Source organism: Delphinus delphis, chromosome 10, assembly GCF_949987515.2.
Source record: "Delphinus delphis chromosome 10, mDelDel1.2, whole genome shotgun sequence".
Taxonomy (NCBI): domain Eukaryota; kingdom Metazoa; phylum Chordata; class Mammalia; order Artiodactyla; family Delphinidae; genus Delphinus; species Delphinus delphis.
In genome coordinates, this window is record NC_082692.2 from 60399547 (window position 1) to 60416712 (window position 17166).

The 17166-nt window shown below is 40.8% G+C and overlaps 1 protein-coding gene across 2 annotated transcripts in view; it reads right to left on the minus strand.

The window, feature by feature from the left end:
- MYRIP (myosin VIIA and Rab interacting protein) overlaps nt 1-17166 on the minus strand; it is a 217716-nt gene that overhangs the window by 179899 nt on the left and 20651 nt on the right. The window lies entirely within an intron of this gene.

Consider the following 17166-nt stretch of genomic DNA (forward strand, 5'->3'; position numbering starts at 1 on the left):
GCCCCTAGGTAGGTGTATTAATCGGCTAGGGCTGCTGTAACAGAGCACCACAGACTAGGTGGCTTAAATAACATAAATGTATTTTCTCACAGTCTTGATGGCTAGAAGTCTGAGATCAAGATGTCGGCAGAGTTGACTTCTCCTGAAGCCTCTCTCCGTGGCTTATAGATGGCCATCTTCTCCATGTGTCTTCACATGGTCTTCCCTCTGTGCACACCTATGTCTGAAGTTTTCCTTCTTATAAGGACACCAATTATATTGGATTAGGGTCCACCCTAACACCTTCATTTCAACTGAACTGCCTCTTTAAATGTCCTATCTTCCAAACACAGTCACAATCTGAGTTACTGGGGTTAGGACTCCAACGTATGGATTTGGCAGGGGACACAACTCAACCTGTAACACTTCACCTTGCTCCCCCAGATATCTTGTCCTTCTTACATGTAAATTACGTTCACCCCATCCCAACAGCCACCACAGTCCCAACCTATTGCAGCATCAACTCGAAGTCCAAATTCTCATCTCATTATTATCTAAATTAGGTATAGGTGAGACTTGAGGTATGATTCATCCTGAGGCAAAATTCATTTCCCATTGTGAACCTGTGAAACCAGACAAGTTACCAGTTACCAAAATACAACAGTGAGGCAGGCATGGGATAGGCATTCCATTCTAGCTGGGAGAAATTGGAAAGGAGAAAGAAGTCTTAGGTCTCAAGCAAGTCTGAAAGCAGGGCAAATTCCATTAGAATTTTTTTTATTAAGTTATACTTGACATACAGTACTGTATTAGTTTCAGGTGTACCCCATAGTGATTCGATATTTTTACACATTATGAAATAGTCACCACAATGAGTCCAGTTACCTTCGTCACCATACAAAGTTGTTACAGTATTATTAACCATGTTCTCTATGTGTACTTTTCTCCATGCATAGTCTCTGATTTGTTATTCTTTTAATAATTATTATCCCTGTGTGTACTTTACATCCCCGTGACTAATTTATTTTATAATTGGATGTTTGTACCTCTTCTTCCCTTCACCTATTTCATCTGTTCCCCCGACCCCCTCTTCTCCAGCAACCACCAGTTTGTTCTCTGTATTTATGAGCCTGTTTCTGTTTTGTTTTGTTTGTTTAAGGCTCAAGGATAATCCTCTTGGGCTCCATGCTCTGTCCTCTGAGCCCGCCAGGGTGGCTGTGCCACCCCCTTGGCCCTGGGTGTAGCCACAGCAGCTTGGCCCACCCTTGGTAATTGAGGAGGGACAGCCCCATTCCCCAGGTCATGGTGACAGCGGCACCCCTGCAGACCTCTGATTTGTCTTCAGGATCATTCTTCCCTTGTCCTGAAGGATAATCCATGTTTGTAGGCAAATAGCTCTACTGGCCCATCCTGTAGACTCTCAGAAATCCAGCAGCCTTCCCTCATTTGTCCTGTCTCTGTTTAGTCTAAGCTGGCAATGTTTCTGTTGATATGAATTCTCAAAAACTTTGTCAGCTTCCCATGCAGTTCACAGGGGCCAAGCCATCAGACAAGAGGTTCTCTACAGATCTGTCCTGAATAACTGCGTCTCTATTCCCGGCTTCTGCTGCAATGGTTGACTCGATCCGTGAGCCACACTCTAATCTCTTTAGCAAATGGTTGTCCAGCCACACCCCTGTTGCTCTCTACAGACAGACTTTCTCACTTTTGCAATATGGATAGACAGAATTTTCCAAATCTGCAAGTTCTGGTTCCTTTAGTGTGACAATTCCTTCTTCAATTTACCTTTCTCGTCTCACATCTTATTATAGCAGCAAGGACAAACCAGTCTTTAATACTTATTTTAGAATTCTTCTCAGCTAAATATCCAAGTTCATCATCACTTACAATTCTACTTTCCACAAGACACTAGAACACAATTCAACCAAATTCTCTGCCGCTTTATAACAAGGAACAGCTTTCCTTCAGTTTCCAATAACATCTTCCTCATTTCCGTCTGAGACCAGTACTTCTAACATTCATTTCTACCAACATTCTGTTCATGATGATATATGTGTTCTCTAACATGAGAGAAGCTTTCTCTGCAGCTCTCCTCTTTTCTTTCTTATTTTGTTTTACTTTTTGGCCACACCGCCCCGCATGTGGGATCTTAGTTCCCCCACCAGGGATCGAACCTGTGCCCCCTGCAGTGGAAGTGCAGAGTCTTAACCACTGGACCACCAGGGAAGTCCCTCCACTTTTCTTCCTGAGACCTCACTATAATCACCTTTAACATCCATATTTCTACCAATAGTCTCCTCAAGGCAACCTAGGCTTTTTCTAACATACACCTCAAAACTCTTCCACCCTCTACCCTTAGCCAGTTCCAAAGTCATTTCCACATTTTTATACAGAATAAGAAACAGAGATGGCAAATACACATATAAAAAGATGCTTAATATCATTGGTAGCTAGAGAATTGCAATGAAAACCATATTTCACACCCACCAAAATCATCTTTATCAAGTGTTGACAGGAGGTGGGACAATTTTGATAGAGTGAGTAAAAATTGGTACAATCTCTTTATAACACAATTAGGCATCATTTTCAAAGTTGAAGATACATGTACCTTATGCATTAGCATTTCTGCCACACCTAGGTATATTCCTCAGATATAATCTTGCAAATACGCACCAACAGATAGGAATCGGGTTGAATCATAGGAAATAAATGGGAGCCTATAAAAATGCTTATTTCACATAGTTCAGCCTAACAGAAGAACATTAGTAATAGTCACATTCAAAATAGCAAAAAATAAAATAAAACAAATAAGTAAAACCTGTAAACCACCCCAAACATCCACAAGCGGGAAGAAGGATAAACAAATATTGTATACTTGTTTCATACCAATGGAATACTCCAGTGCAAGGAAAAAGAACATTCTGAAGGTATATTCCACATAGATGAATCTTAAAAACATGCTGTTGAGATAGAGAAGCCACATATATATGCATGTACAGCATACAAACAGTATGACTCCTTTTATATAAAGTTCAAAAACGCAGAAAGTCAAGAATACATATATTTTTAGGAATAAATGTGATAAAACTATACAGAACAAAATGGGACCTCTGTGGAGGAGAGAAAAGATTTGGCTAGGGATAATCACATTATGGGTGGGGAGAGTGCCTAGAGCACCTGCTGGTCTGAGGGAGTGAATTAGAAATAAGGTCCCACCCCTAGGCTGCTCAGGAAAGGGGAAGCTTCATAGCTGCCATCTTCTAGTCTCCCGATGAGCAGGGAGAAACAGATTAGAGGGCACAGGGAAAATGCAGACCGACTTCTTGCTTTCAAACACCCCATTAAAGGTGATAATGGCACTTTGGAGTTTCCCAGAAGGTGACATGTCTGCCCCCTTCATTTCACTTCACTGGCTTTTGGTTCCTGAGAATTCCAAATGAGATTCTAAGATGCCCAGTTAGTACAAGACAGAAGTGACAGCTCTGATCATATCAAATCTAAAAAGAATGATCAGGACTCAAGAGGGGTAAATGTTTCTGTAAAGAAATAAATAAAGTAGCTGTAAATGGATAAGACAGAGAATAATGAGAAACTCTTTTTGGGAAATGGTAAAAGCTTCTTCCCTTTTCTACAGGAAACACAATTAGATTCCCTGCACAAGAGAAAGAGCATCGTTAGGGCTGGAAAAGCCTCAATGTCCATGAGTCAAAGGTCACAAAAGTATGACTCTTTCATTGCCCAAAGGGAAGTGATTCCCCAGACACAAAACCAGTTCAGATGCTCTGACTTCCAGACCCGTGCTCCTGCCCCTGGATTTCTCTGGTTTATACTCAACTGAGATGGTAGCAGAGAGAATACATTTTAAAGTTTAGTAATGAGAAAATTAATAAACTTCAAGATTTAATTATATCACCATTTCCCTAATGTGTGTTTCTCAGGTCACTGTTCCCACAAGCGAGCTGAGAAAGGAGAGCTCTGTGATGAAATAAAGGTGAGAAATGCCTCAAACTGTATTGCCCTCTGAGGGATACACAGTGCATATAAGCTTATCAGAACCTCTAAGAAGTCTGTCACTAAAGAACCAGTCTGATTTTGTTTATCCCTGTAGTTCTCAAATGCATTTGTCTACAGATACCTCTTTCTTTAATAACAGCTACCTCTTAACATCCAAAGAAATGACTATTGGGGAATTATTGCCATAAGTCCATCCCATGATGACAAATTCCAGTAACTACTCTAATATAATTACTGAATTGATTTAGCTGGGGTTTTTATGCGATTATCATAAGAAGCTACAGAGTTATATGAGCTTTAGAAGAAGCTGATGACTTAAAAAGGAAAGCAAATGGAAACAAATTTAAAGATAGAAAACCAAAATAAAGGTAGAATTGTTTATACTATTCTTGGCTAGAACAACTAGAGGAAGGATACAGATACTTCTGTAGGAAACTAGTAAGCACAACCTTGCAAATGAAAAAAAACAGACATTCCAAGAATATGAAATACATACATAATGGGAGGTTCATAATGAAAGGTCAATGTCTACACAAGCGACATTCTAGAAAGGAACCTAGAACAGATGAGTCAAGGACAAATGCATGCATGGGATCTTTACAAATACACAGTGTGTGTGTGTGTGTGTGTGTGTGTGTGTGTGTGTGTGTGTGTGTGTGGTGGTGGTGGTGATGATGATGATGATGATGCACCTAATACAAAGAGAGAAGTACAGAGATTAACTTGGACTGTCCAAAGTCCTAAGAGTAATAAAGGGTAAATACTGCTAGGGCTTCCCTCTTTGACCATGGCTAGATCTTGACTAGAACTGAAAAGAAATTTCTTATTCCTACAAAGGAATCGAAATGTTAGGGCTATCCCATTTAAGGCATTTTTTATCAGGGGGTAAAAAAGGAAAAGAACTTGCCTGGGAAGGAAAGAAAAAAAGCACAAATGGTCCGATATGTACTTTCACTGTGACTTTCTTTGGAGCAAGTGGTGCTTGGGCTGTAAGACTCACTGATCTTCACCTTCAAGGGTGTTATTCCTGCTATGAACAGCCCATTCTCCGAGATTCATCCTTTACCTGAACACAGGAATGGCCCAGAGGAGACATGGTCACACCACCAGGGCACAGCTGATTGGACCAGGGGTGTCACCTGACCCATACTGGATGTTAGATTCTATCTCCTGGGAATGATATTAACAGGAGTGAGAAAAAGGAATTGAAGAATACTGAATAAATTATGGTGGATAACTTCCCAAATTTGATGAAAAGTGTTAATCTGCTCATCCAAGAAGCTCAACAAACTCTAGGTAGGATAAATTCAAAGAATGCACATCTAGACACATCATAGTCAAATGGTCAAAAGCCAAAGAAAATACAGAATCTTGAAAGTAAAACAGAAAATGACTCATCACACATGAGGGATCCTCAATAAGGTCAACTGCTGACTTCTTATCAGGAATCTTGGAGGCCAGAAGGTATTGAGATGATATATTCAAAGAACTGAAAGGAAAGGACTTTATCCAAAAATTCTATATCCAGAAAAGTATCCTTCAAAAATGAAGGATAAATTAAGACAATTAAGGCATTCCAGATAAGCAAAAACAGAGAGACTTTATCACTAGCAGACCTGCCTTACAAGAAATACTAAAGGAAGTCTTTGTAGCAAAGACTGGCAGAATTAAAGGAAGAAATGGACAATTCAGCAATAATCATTAGAGATTTCGATATCAACCTTCAATAATAGATAGAACAACTAGCAAAACATCAGCAAGGATATAGAAGATTTAAGCCATATTATAAGCTACCTAGATCTAACAGACACCTACAGAACACTCTACGTGATGGTACAACATATATTCTTCTCAAGTGTATGTGGAATATTCTCCAGATAGACCATATATTAGGCTGTAAAATAAATCTCAATACATTTAAAGGAGTTGAATAATATAAAATCTGTTCTCTAACTACAATGGAAGAAAATTAGAAATTAATAACAGAAAGAAATCTGGGACATTCACATGTATATGGAAATTAAACAATGTACTCTAAATAACCAAAGGGTCAAGAGAAATAAGAAAATACCTTGAGATAAATAAAAATGAAAACACATGTACTTATGGGATGCCGCTAAACCAGTGCTTGGGGTAAATTTATAGCTATAAACACCTAGATTAAAAAGGAAGCATCACAAATCAATTACCTCACCTTCTACCTTAAGAGACTGGAAAAAAAAAAAAAAAGCAAACTGAACCCAAGTAAGCAGAAGGAAGGAAATAATAAAGACAAATCAATGGAATAGAAAAACAATAGAGAGAAGTCAACAAAACCCAAAGCTAGTTCTTTGAAAAGATCAATAAAATTGACAAACCTTTGGCAAGGCTGACCAAGAAAAAAACAAAAGATTCAAATTACTAAAATCAGGAATGAAAGAGGGCCATCACTATTGACTTTACAGAAATAAAAAGGATTACAAAGGAATGCTGTGAACAGTTGTATGCCAGAAAATTAGATAACCTAGATGAAATGAAAAAAATCCTAGAAAGACACCTACAAAAACTAACTCAAGACAAAATAGACATCCTGAATATATCTATAACTAGTAAAGATTTTGAATTAGTAATCAAAAACTTCCACAAAGAAAAGCGAAGGGTTAGGTGGCTTCACTGGTGAATTTTATCAAACATTTAAAGAAAAATTAACACCAATCCTTCACAAACTCTTCCCCAAAACATAGAATAGGAGGAAACACTTCTTAACCCATTTTAAGAAGCCAGTATTATCCTGATACCAAAAACACAAGGATATCACAATAAAATAAAACTATAAACCAATATCCCTTATGAATATAGATGAAAAAATCCTCAACAAAATATTAGCAAACAAAATCCAGCAACATACAAAAAAGGATTATGTACACCATAACAAAGTGGGATTTATGCCAGGAATGCAAGGTTGGTTGAACATGTGAAAATCAATGAATATGATATAGCATATTAATAGAATAAAGGACAAAGATCACATAATCTTAATACAGAAAAGCATTTGATAGAATCCAATACTCTTTCTGATATAAATACTCAATAAACTAGGAATAGAAGGGAGCTTTCTTGAATTGATTAAGGCTGTCTACAAAAAACTCACAGCCAATATCATACTCAATGTGAATGAATAGATGCTTTCCCCCCAAATGTCGTGAACACAGCAAGATTGTCACTTTTACCATTTCTATTCAGTATTGTACTGGAGGTTCTAGCCAGGGCAACAGGCAGGAAAAAGAACTAAAAAGCATCTAAATTGGGAAGGAAAAATTGGGATTATCTATATTCAGAGAAAACATTAATCTCATATATAGAAAATTCTAAGGAATACACATACACAAAACCAATTAAAACCAAAAAACTGAGATCAGCAAGGTTGCAAGATGCGAGATCAGTATACACAAATCAATCATATTTCTATACACTATAAATGAACACTTCAAAAAACGAAATTAAGAAAACAGTTCTATTTACAATAGCATCAAAAAAATAAAATACTTATGAGTAATTTTATCACAAGAAGTTTAAGACTTATACACTAAACACAGGAAACACATCCCATGGATTGGAAGACAATGTTAAGATAGCAGAACTTTCAAAATTGATTTACAGATTAAACACAATTCTTATCAAAATCCCAGCTTCTTTTTTTGCAAGAACTGACAAGCTGATCCAAAAATTCATATGGAAATGTAAGGGCCGAGAGAATCCAATACAACCTTGATTGCTAAATGAATGAAAAAATTTAAAAAGTAATTCCTTCTGGCCTATGAATGGCTGTCCCCAGGCATACTCTGCAGACTAAAATTCTACAAGGGACCCTTGCAGAAAAGGGGTCAGATCTGCAGAGAAGCCAGATCAGCTCCAAGCCTAGCTGCACAGGGAACCTATGGCTTCCTATAGTCTGGATGCCATCACCCTGAGACTGCCAGGCATCAGCTCTTATAGCCCCTGTGACCTCCATCTGAACCACTGACCCTCCTGATACCTCATGGAGACTCCAAGCTCATGGTATTTGAGGCAAAACTTCCTTCCCCATTAAACAGAAGTGATACTATGATTTTATTTCTAGCAAATGAGAGCAGCTCTAGAAGTTGAAAATTGGTGGGGAGATCTCATTATCCCCATCCATTTGAGAGTTGATGGCATTTTCTACCTATTAGATCCTGGTGGAAACTTCTTCAGAAGTAAGGATGGTAAAAGTGGGGGAGCTGCTGCCACAGCCTCTGCTGGCAACAGGTATTGGGAGATATTTCAAATGGTATTAGATGGGCACACACACCCCCTGAGCACAGAGTGGAAGGAGTTAGCAGGAGGAGGGGGTGGAAGGGAAATAAAACTGGAGACTAAACCAGTCGTTCTCAACTGAGCACCATATTGCCTCCCAGGAGATAATCAGCAATATCTGGAGAAATTTTTAGTTGTTTCTAATAGGGGTGTGTTACTGGCATCGAGCGGGTGGAGGCCAGGGGTTGCTACTGAACATCCTATGATGCACAGGACAGCTCCCCGCAACAAAGAATTATCTGGTCCAAAATGTCAATAATGCCAAGGTTGAGAAAACCTGGTCTAAATTGAAAGCTACATAGCTGTCAGCCTCTTACTATGTGCTTCCCAGTAGCCCCAGGTATGCCCAGCAGAGTTCACAAAGGGGCCTTCACTACTGCTACAGTACAGGCCTTCACACTGAAATTAAACCATTGGTTCTCCTGGTTTTCAGGCTTCCGACTCAGACTGTAACTACATCACTGGCTCTCCTGGGTCTCCAGCTGCATATCTTGGGATTTGTGAGCCTACATGGTCATGTGATCCAATTCCTTATAATAAATCTTTTTTATTTTATACATATACACACACACACATATAGAGAGAGACACACATATCCTATTGGTTCTGTTTTTCTGGAAACTCTGGCTAATACAGACACATATACACATTACACATGACTGGCAAATAAATGACCTGGTTTATAAATCTTGATTGCATTTTTCTGGCCTTATCTGCAATGACCAAACTAACAGGTCTGTAGTAGAGCCCAGTGCATTTCTCTGCCATCTTGAATTAGAGCAATGCCTACAATCCCCTGCTTTTGTTTTCTGAGCCTTTGGTCACAGTGGAAGCCCTGCAGTGCCTCTCCTGCCTTTTGCGCTTTTTCTCTGTCTGCTTCCCATCCTTTGGGTGTTTTCACGTTGATCCCTTGCACAGAGGACAGCTAATGAACACTCGATAAAAATACACAGCTCTTCAGCCCACTGAGAATTTCCTCTTCAGTTTCAACTGGATAATGATGCTCTTTGCTCCCTCTATATATAAAAGTCTGGTACACTTCTTCTGACTGTAATAAAAGTGTGTCAAGATAAGAGTTGACAGCTGGCTGCATTTGGAACTTGACCACGTAAGACTGTGAAAAAATACGCATTAAAACTTCACTAATTCAGACTTCATCAATTCCAAGTTTGTGATCAAACATGGTAGGCTAAAATTTACCATTCCATTTGTTCTCAAAACACAGGGATTAAGACAGTGAATAGTAGATGAGAAAAGGAGAATATTTACCTTCCAAAGAGAGCAAATTATTATCAGGTACTTACTTAGAAGTATCAATTTATATGTAAACAGCACAATTACAGTGTAAGCAAATAACAGCTGCAGAGCCTGGGTTTTTAGTATGCAAACCTCAGAGGGTTCCCCTAGTCACGCACATTGGGACTTAATCTTAGGACCCAGGGTGAGTACTGTTTGTTCACAACTTCAAGGCTGGGACAGCTGGCGATAAAGGATAAAGGATAAATCAGGCCCAAAGTGGTAAGGGCTACCTGAGGAATGGGCTGGGAGTCACTGCCCCTGGATCAGGGGAAAGAGGGAGGGCAGGAGCCAGAGATGGAGAGACTTCTGGGTGTCGGTCCTGCCTCGGCCAGGGCCCTTAGGTGGGGCAAGGGTTGGCAGGTATCCAGGCTGAGGGAGGAGCACAGGCAGGAGCTTCCCTTAGCGATGGGCATATCACTCAGTATGTCTGCTGCAGGATTGCAGAGGGAGTCTGTGAAGCTCTGTTAAAGAGCTTGGACTTCACCCGAGGGCCCTGGGAGCCACTTTAGGGTCCTAAACAGGCGAGCAACCCGAGATAACAGCGTTTGTGATTTCCTGGGGTCACACGGGTCGTGGTGGGAAACCGGGATGGAGGTGAACAGGGACAGAGGCAGTCACCTGGAAGCCACTGCAGTTGTCTAGGTGGGAGCTCGAAGTTGAGAAGAAAGTGGAGAAAATGACTCAAAGCTGCCTATTTACTCCTTGATTAAACTCTTGCCTCTTGGAAAATGTTCAGGCAGGTCAAAGTTCACCTCCCAATGGGCAGCTCCTTCCCTCTCCCTCCTCCTTCCCAAGATGGCATCTGGCAGGAGGGACAGGCTTTACTGCTCTTGGCAATAAAGACCAGTACACACAGAGTCCTTCTAGGCTGGGCTCTGCCATGGGGGCTGGTCTGGTGTCTGGACTATAACTATGTAAAGGGGGAACTGGTCTTCTTTGTCCTTTGTCATGAGTGGCATGCTCAGCTGTTACTTGTGGGTTGGTGACATTTGTTTGTTGATTGATTGATCTGAGAGCAGCCTATCAAAAAGAACTCTTGCCAAATTTCACCAAGTCCTGCCACAGTGCTGTTACTAAGTGTCAACTATTCTGTGCCAAATAAGATCATCCAAAATGCCTACCAAATGTCTAAAATTCAATAAATGACTTTGAAACTCAGAGAGACAGTCTATACATGAGTAGAGAGCAAAATGGCCTCAATAAGCTAAAGGAAGACAAAGAAATAGAGATAACATCTTAAAGAGGAAATGAAATGTATGGAAATAGTAAACTCCCAAATGAGGGGTACTTTTCAAACGTGTGGTAAAAAGTCAGTTTCTAAACCAGCTCCCACTGTAATTCAAGCCCGGTGTGCCAAGACCAGACATCTGTGCCCTAAGCAGCGCCTCCTCCAGGCCCTAGAGTGAGACAGAATCAGCACACTGCCTCTCCAGCAGCAGCCTCAGTCCCAACCACATAGTTTAGCCTGTTGTTTCTCTGATGGGTTGTTCTAGACTGTCTACAGCTGTTGTTTTATTGTTATTGTTATTATTTTAATCATCAGTTAGCCTTTCAGTAAAAACAGAGGCTTGAAGCTTGGCGGGAGTTTTTGCATTTTGGAGACGACACATAGAAACGTACAAGTATGCTGCTGTCAGCCATTTACTATGTAAACTGTAAGCATCCAGTTTTGAGTGGGGCCCAGAGCTAGAGAATATTTACCTTCCAAAGAGAGCAAATTATTATCAGGTACTTACTTAGAAGTATCAATTTATATGTAAGCAGTCCAGGCGGCACTACCCGAGGCTCTGTCCCTTGGTTTATGCAGGACCCAACAGATGCAATGATATCAAAGTGTCCACAGCAAAGAGAGATGCCATACAGGACCTCTGGGCAGCTCTAGGAGAAGCACCGCAAAGGCTTTCAAGGGTGTGTTAAAGCAGAACTACACCCTCCTCTACAGGTAACTATTCTCCTTTTGAGAAATAGCTCATGCTTGCTACCAGGCCCTGGTACTGAATGCCTAACTAGGGGACATCAAGTGACCATGTGACCAGCAGAAGCTAGCTCTGAGCTGCTTGTTAGGCTTGGCGTGCACAGTAGGGACCCAATGTCAAGTGGAAATGCTATATAAGAACTTAGACCCAATCTGTTCCAGAAGGTGTAAGTTGCATGGGCAGGTGACTCAGACTCCCATGTCTCCTATGTCTGCTGCTATGTCTCCTCTCCCTCAATCCACAGCTACGTCCTCATAGAAAGTTCCTGGTGATCAACCAACATAAGAGGAAAAACCTCAGTCTGGATTTGTGGATGATTCTGTAAGAAATCACTGACACCTGCCTGAAGTGGACAGCTGTAGCATTACAGCCCCAGTCAGGGGTGACCCTGAAGGATAGCAGTGAGGGGTCACCCTGCTGGTGGGCAGGATTTCAAGCTGTATACTGATCTTCCACATCGTCTGGACCGAGAGATGTCTGGAAGAATGGAACAGACATCAATTCGTGGACAGTAGCCAACAGAACGGCAGATGGGAAAAGAACAGGTTTGGGAGATCAATGACAAGGAAGTTTGAGGAAGAGGTGTGTGCAGATCTCTCAGAGAAGCAGAGTGTGATGATATTTGAATATCTATGCGGAAGTTCTCAACAATCCGGTGGACAAGAGGACACCCGAGGAGGTGAGGCAGCCTCTTCTCCAGTGCTTATTCAGTGAGCCCTTGTACAAAATTGACATGGCAGGAGGGTCCAACAACGTGGCTACACATGGGTCCAATCTCACAGACTTCCTCTTTGCAGGCCTAATCTGCCTGTCATCACTGCTGAGGACCCATCTTCCCAACACCAGAGACGAGTGCTGAGCTGTGGATGGGGGGAAGCCAGCCAGTCACCTGGTGGCAGAGTGATTGCACTAGATCTTCTGTCATAGAGGGGTTAGTGAGTCCTTCCTGGAATACATATGTATAAATTTTCCATCTATGCCTGCACCTTTATCCATCACTTACAGAATACTTGATTCACTGTCATGGCTCCCCGCAGCATGTTGTGGCTGACCAAGAAACTCATTTACAGCAAACAAAGTTTGGCCATGGACTCACGTCCATGGAATTCACTTATCTCACCGATGTACCACATCACCTGGTGGGATGACCTACTGATGACTTCTGATCCAGCAGTTTTCTACCTCTGGACCAGATGATCTTCAAAACACCTCTGTGACCTGATCTTTTTGAATGCTGTGGTGTCTGCAATGACCCAAGGCCTGAGTGCAATAAATAGGTTTCTTTCTTTCTTTTTTTGAAGCTTCAATATAGTAAAAGTTGAAATAAATGTTTGAACTGGACTGCAGTGTACATTTTTCAAAAGGAAAATAGTTTCAAATGGAAAGGCTTACAGTAAAATATTGTGCTCAGCTAAGCCTTTCAGACTGCGGTTATACTCAAACATATGTAAGCAATAATATTAAAAAAGAGATTTGATCCTAGATAATGTCCTATTGGATAGAGAAAAAAGAGGAGAGCAAGGTTGCTCTAGGCAATAAAAAAGGAAACAGAAATCTACAGTTCAGTACCATGGCAGGAGGGAAATTGTTTAATGATCTTCAACATTAGCCTGCTCCTTGGCGGGTTTCACCAACCCAGCTATACTTCAGTAATACGTCTTCACATCGGCAGGAGGTTCAGAGACACATACTTTAATTAAAGTTAGCTACTTCAAAGATAATTAAAGGTGTGCTATAGAAATCTCTAGACAAGATTATAGAACTCTGAAGCAGAAGCTAACCAAAAAGCTGCAGTTTTATTTTATTTTGTTTTTTTTATTAGCTTGTTCTTTTTTTGTGGGGGGGGGGGCTGTGTTGGGTCTTTGTTGCTGCATGCACTTTCTCTAGCTGCGGCGAGCGGGGGCTGCTCTTCGTTGTGGGGCACGGGCTTCTCATTGCAGTGGCTTCTCTTGTTGCAGAGCATGGGCTCTAGGCGTGCAGGCTTCAGTACTTGCAGCATGTGGGCTCGGTAGTTGCAGCACGCGGGCCCTAGAGCGTGCGGGCTTCAGTAGTTGTGACGCACAGGCTCTAGAGTGCAGGCTCAGTAGTTGTGGCACATGAGCTTAATTGCTCCGCAGCATGTGGAATCTTCCCGGACCAGGGATTGAACCCGTATCCCCCGCATTGGCAGGTAGATTCTTAACCACTGCGCCACCAGGGAAGTCCCTTAAGCTTTCTTTTAAATAAAGTGGTTCAGCACTTGAGAAGGACTACAGAAGGCAGGGAATGTAGTTTAGCACTGAGTAGTAATGACAATGGATATTTAATTCAAATTGGATAGAAATGGAAAACAAATTGTCTTCATTTTTAAAAATTTTAACGAAGTATAGTTGATTTACAATGTTGTATTAATCTCTGCTGTACAGCAAACTGACTCAGTTATACACATATATATATATACATATTCTTTTTCATATTCTTTTCCATTGTGGTTTATCAGAAGATACTGTATATAGTTCCCTGTGCTATATAGTAGGACACTGTTGTTTATCCATCCTATATATCACAGTTTGCATCTGCTAATCCCAAACTCCCAATCCATCTGTCCCCCAGCCCCTTCTCCCCCTTGGCAACCACAAGTCTGTTCTCTATATCTGTGAGTTTGTTTCTGTTTCATAGATAAGTTCATTTGTGTTATATATTATTTTATTATTTTTTTAAACATAACTTTTTTAAACACCTTTATTTGAGTATAATTGCTTTACAATGGTGTGTTAGTTTCTGCTGCATAACAAAGTGAATCAGCTATATGTGTACATATATCCCCATATCTCCTCCCTCTTGCGTCTCCCTCCCACCCTCCCTATCCCACCCCTCTAGGTGGTCACAAAGCACCGAGCTGATCTCCCTGTGCTATGCGGATACTTCCCACTAGCTATCTGTTTTACATCTGGTAGTGTATATATGTCCGTGCTACTCTCTCACTTCGTCCCAGCTTACCCTTCCCCCTCCCCATGTCCTCTAGTCCATTCTCTACGTCTGCGTGTTTATTTCTGTCCTGCCCCTAGGTCCTTCAGAACCTTTTTTTTTTTTTGGATTCCATATATATGTGTTAGCATACAGTATTTGTTTTTCTCTTTCTGACTTACTTCACTCTGTATGACAGACTCTAGGTCCATCCACCTCACTACAAATAACTCAATTTCGTTCCTTTTTATGGCTGAGTAATATTCCATTGTATATATGTGCCATATCTTCTTTATCCATTCATCTGTTGACGGACACTTAGGTTGTTCCCATGTCCTGGTAAATGGAGCTGTAAATGTATTGTATTTGTGTTGTATTTTAGATTCCACATATAAGTGATATCATATGGTAATTGTCTTTCTCTTTCTGACTTGCTTCACTTAGTATGATCATCTCTAGGTCCATCCATGATGCTGCAAATGGCATTAGTTTATTCTTTTTATGGCTGAGTAATATTTCATTGTGTATATATAAATACCACATCTTCTTTATCCATTCATCTGTCGATGAACATTTAGGTTGTTTCCATGTCTTGGGTATTGTAAATAGTGCTGCTACGAACATGCAATGCATGTATCTTTCCGAATTATAGTTTTGTCTGGATATATGCCCAGGAGTGGGATTGCTGGGTCATATGGTAATTCTATTTTTAGTTTTTTGAGGAACCTCCATACTGTTCTCCACAGTGGCTGCACCAATTTACATTCCCACCAACAGTGTAAGAAGTTTCCCTTTTCTCCACACCCTCTCCAGCCAAATTGTCTTGTTTTCCTCAAAATCCAAAGGTAACACACTAAAAGCATAACGTAAATATTCCATAATGTGGCCGATGGAATTTGCTATAGTTTCTCCCCACTGATTCTAAAGTCAGCAAACACTGCTTGGTGCCCACTTGGACCCAGTGATGTGCCAGACAGAGGAGAACCCAGAAAGAAAGCACATGGCCCTGCTCTGAATTTCCACAGACATGGGTGGGAGATGATCCGCTAACAATGTGCACCCCAACCTGGTCTGGCCGGGACCCCTTTCCTGAGCCATCTCTTTGCTATCACTTGCTTCTGGACTCTCAATTCTGCAAAACAGTTATTGAAGGGGAACAATCCAGGCCAGGAGCTCATCAGAAGGAACCTCTAACAGGTCTCTGCCCACCTCATTCTTTTGAGTTTTTCCTTTACAGTTTCTGTGTAGTTTTCAATACCCCCAAGTTCCCATTTATGAAAATTTGAACGATATGATAATATCATAAAAGAAGATTAATCACCTGACAGCATCAAAAATATACAACGAGTGCCAACCCATTGGTTCATTTAAGTCTCATTTCCCCCACTTTTTGTAGGGAACGTTGTTATTTTTGTCCTATTATACACAGAAGTATGCATCTTTTTTCACTAAACTCTTTATCTCCAGCATTTTTTTCATGTTGGTGCAATCACTTTCAAGCATCACTCCTAATGGCTACATGATATTGTATCAAGTGGATATATAATACTTACTGACCTGCTCATAGTGTTGTACCTCTGGGTTGATTCCAATTGTGGACTATTTCATAGAAAATTATGATAAACATCTTTGTGCATAAGGGTTTTCCACGTTAAGAATTTTTTCCCCTTAGGCTAGATTCCCAGAAATAAAATGACTACGTTTAAGGTTAAGAATATTAAGCCCCCTGAGACACATTTTCAGGCATCTAGTTGAAGAACAACATCTAAATAGTGAAGCCACCTGAATGGCACAGATGCCGTCAGGCCTACTGCTGAGTCATCTTATTTGTGCAGGCTCACTGGGGGCACCTCTTTACTCTAAAATTAGGTCTTTGCCTCTACACTGAACCCCAAACAATTTTTTTTTGTTATCTGAATAATTATTTTCTTAACATCTTTAGTGGAGTATAATTGCTTTAAAATGCTGCGTTAGTTTCTGCTGTAAAGCAATCAGCTATATATATACATATATCCCCATATCCCCTCCCTCTTGCATCTCCCTCCCACTCTCCCTATCTTACCCCTGTAGGTGGTCACAAAGCACTGAGCTGATCTCCCTGTGTGACGCAGCTGCTTCCCACTAGCTAGCTATTTTATATTTGGTAGTGTATATATGTCAATGCTACTCTCTCACTTTGTCACAGCTTACCCTTCCCCATCCCCGTGTCCTCAAGTCCATTCTCTACATCTGCGTCTTTATTCCTGTCTTGCCCCTAGGTTCGTCAGAACCATTGTTTTTGTTTCTCTAGATTCCATATATATGTGTTAGCATACGGTATTTGTTTTTCTCTTTCTGACTTACTTCACTCTGTATGACAGACTCTAGGTCCATCCACCTCACTACAAATAACTCAATTTCATTTCTTTGTATGGCTGAGTAACTCCATTGTATATATGTGCCACATCTTCTTTATCCATTCATCTGTCAGTGGACACTTAGGTTGCTTCCATGTCCTGGCTACTGTAAATAGTGCTGCAATGAACATTGTGGTACATGACTTTTCTGAATTATGATTTTCTCAGAGTATATGCCCAGTAGTGGGATTGCTGGGCCATATGGTAGTTCTATTTTTAGTTTTTTTAAGGAAGCTCCATAC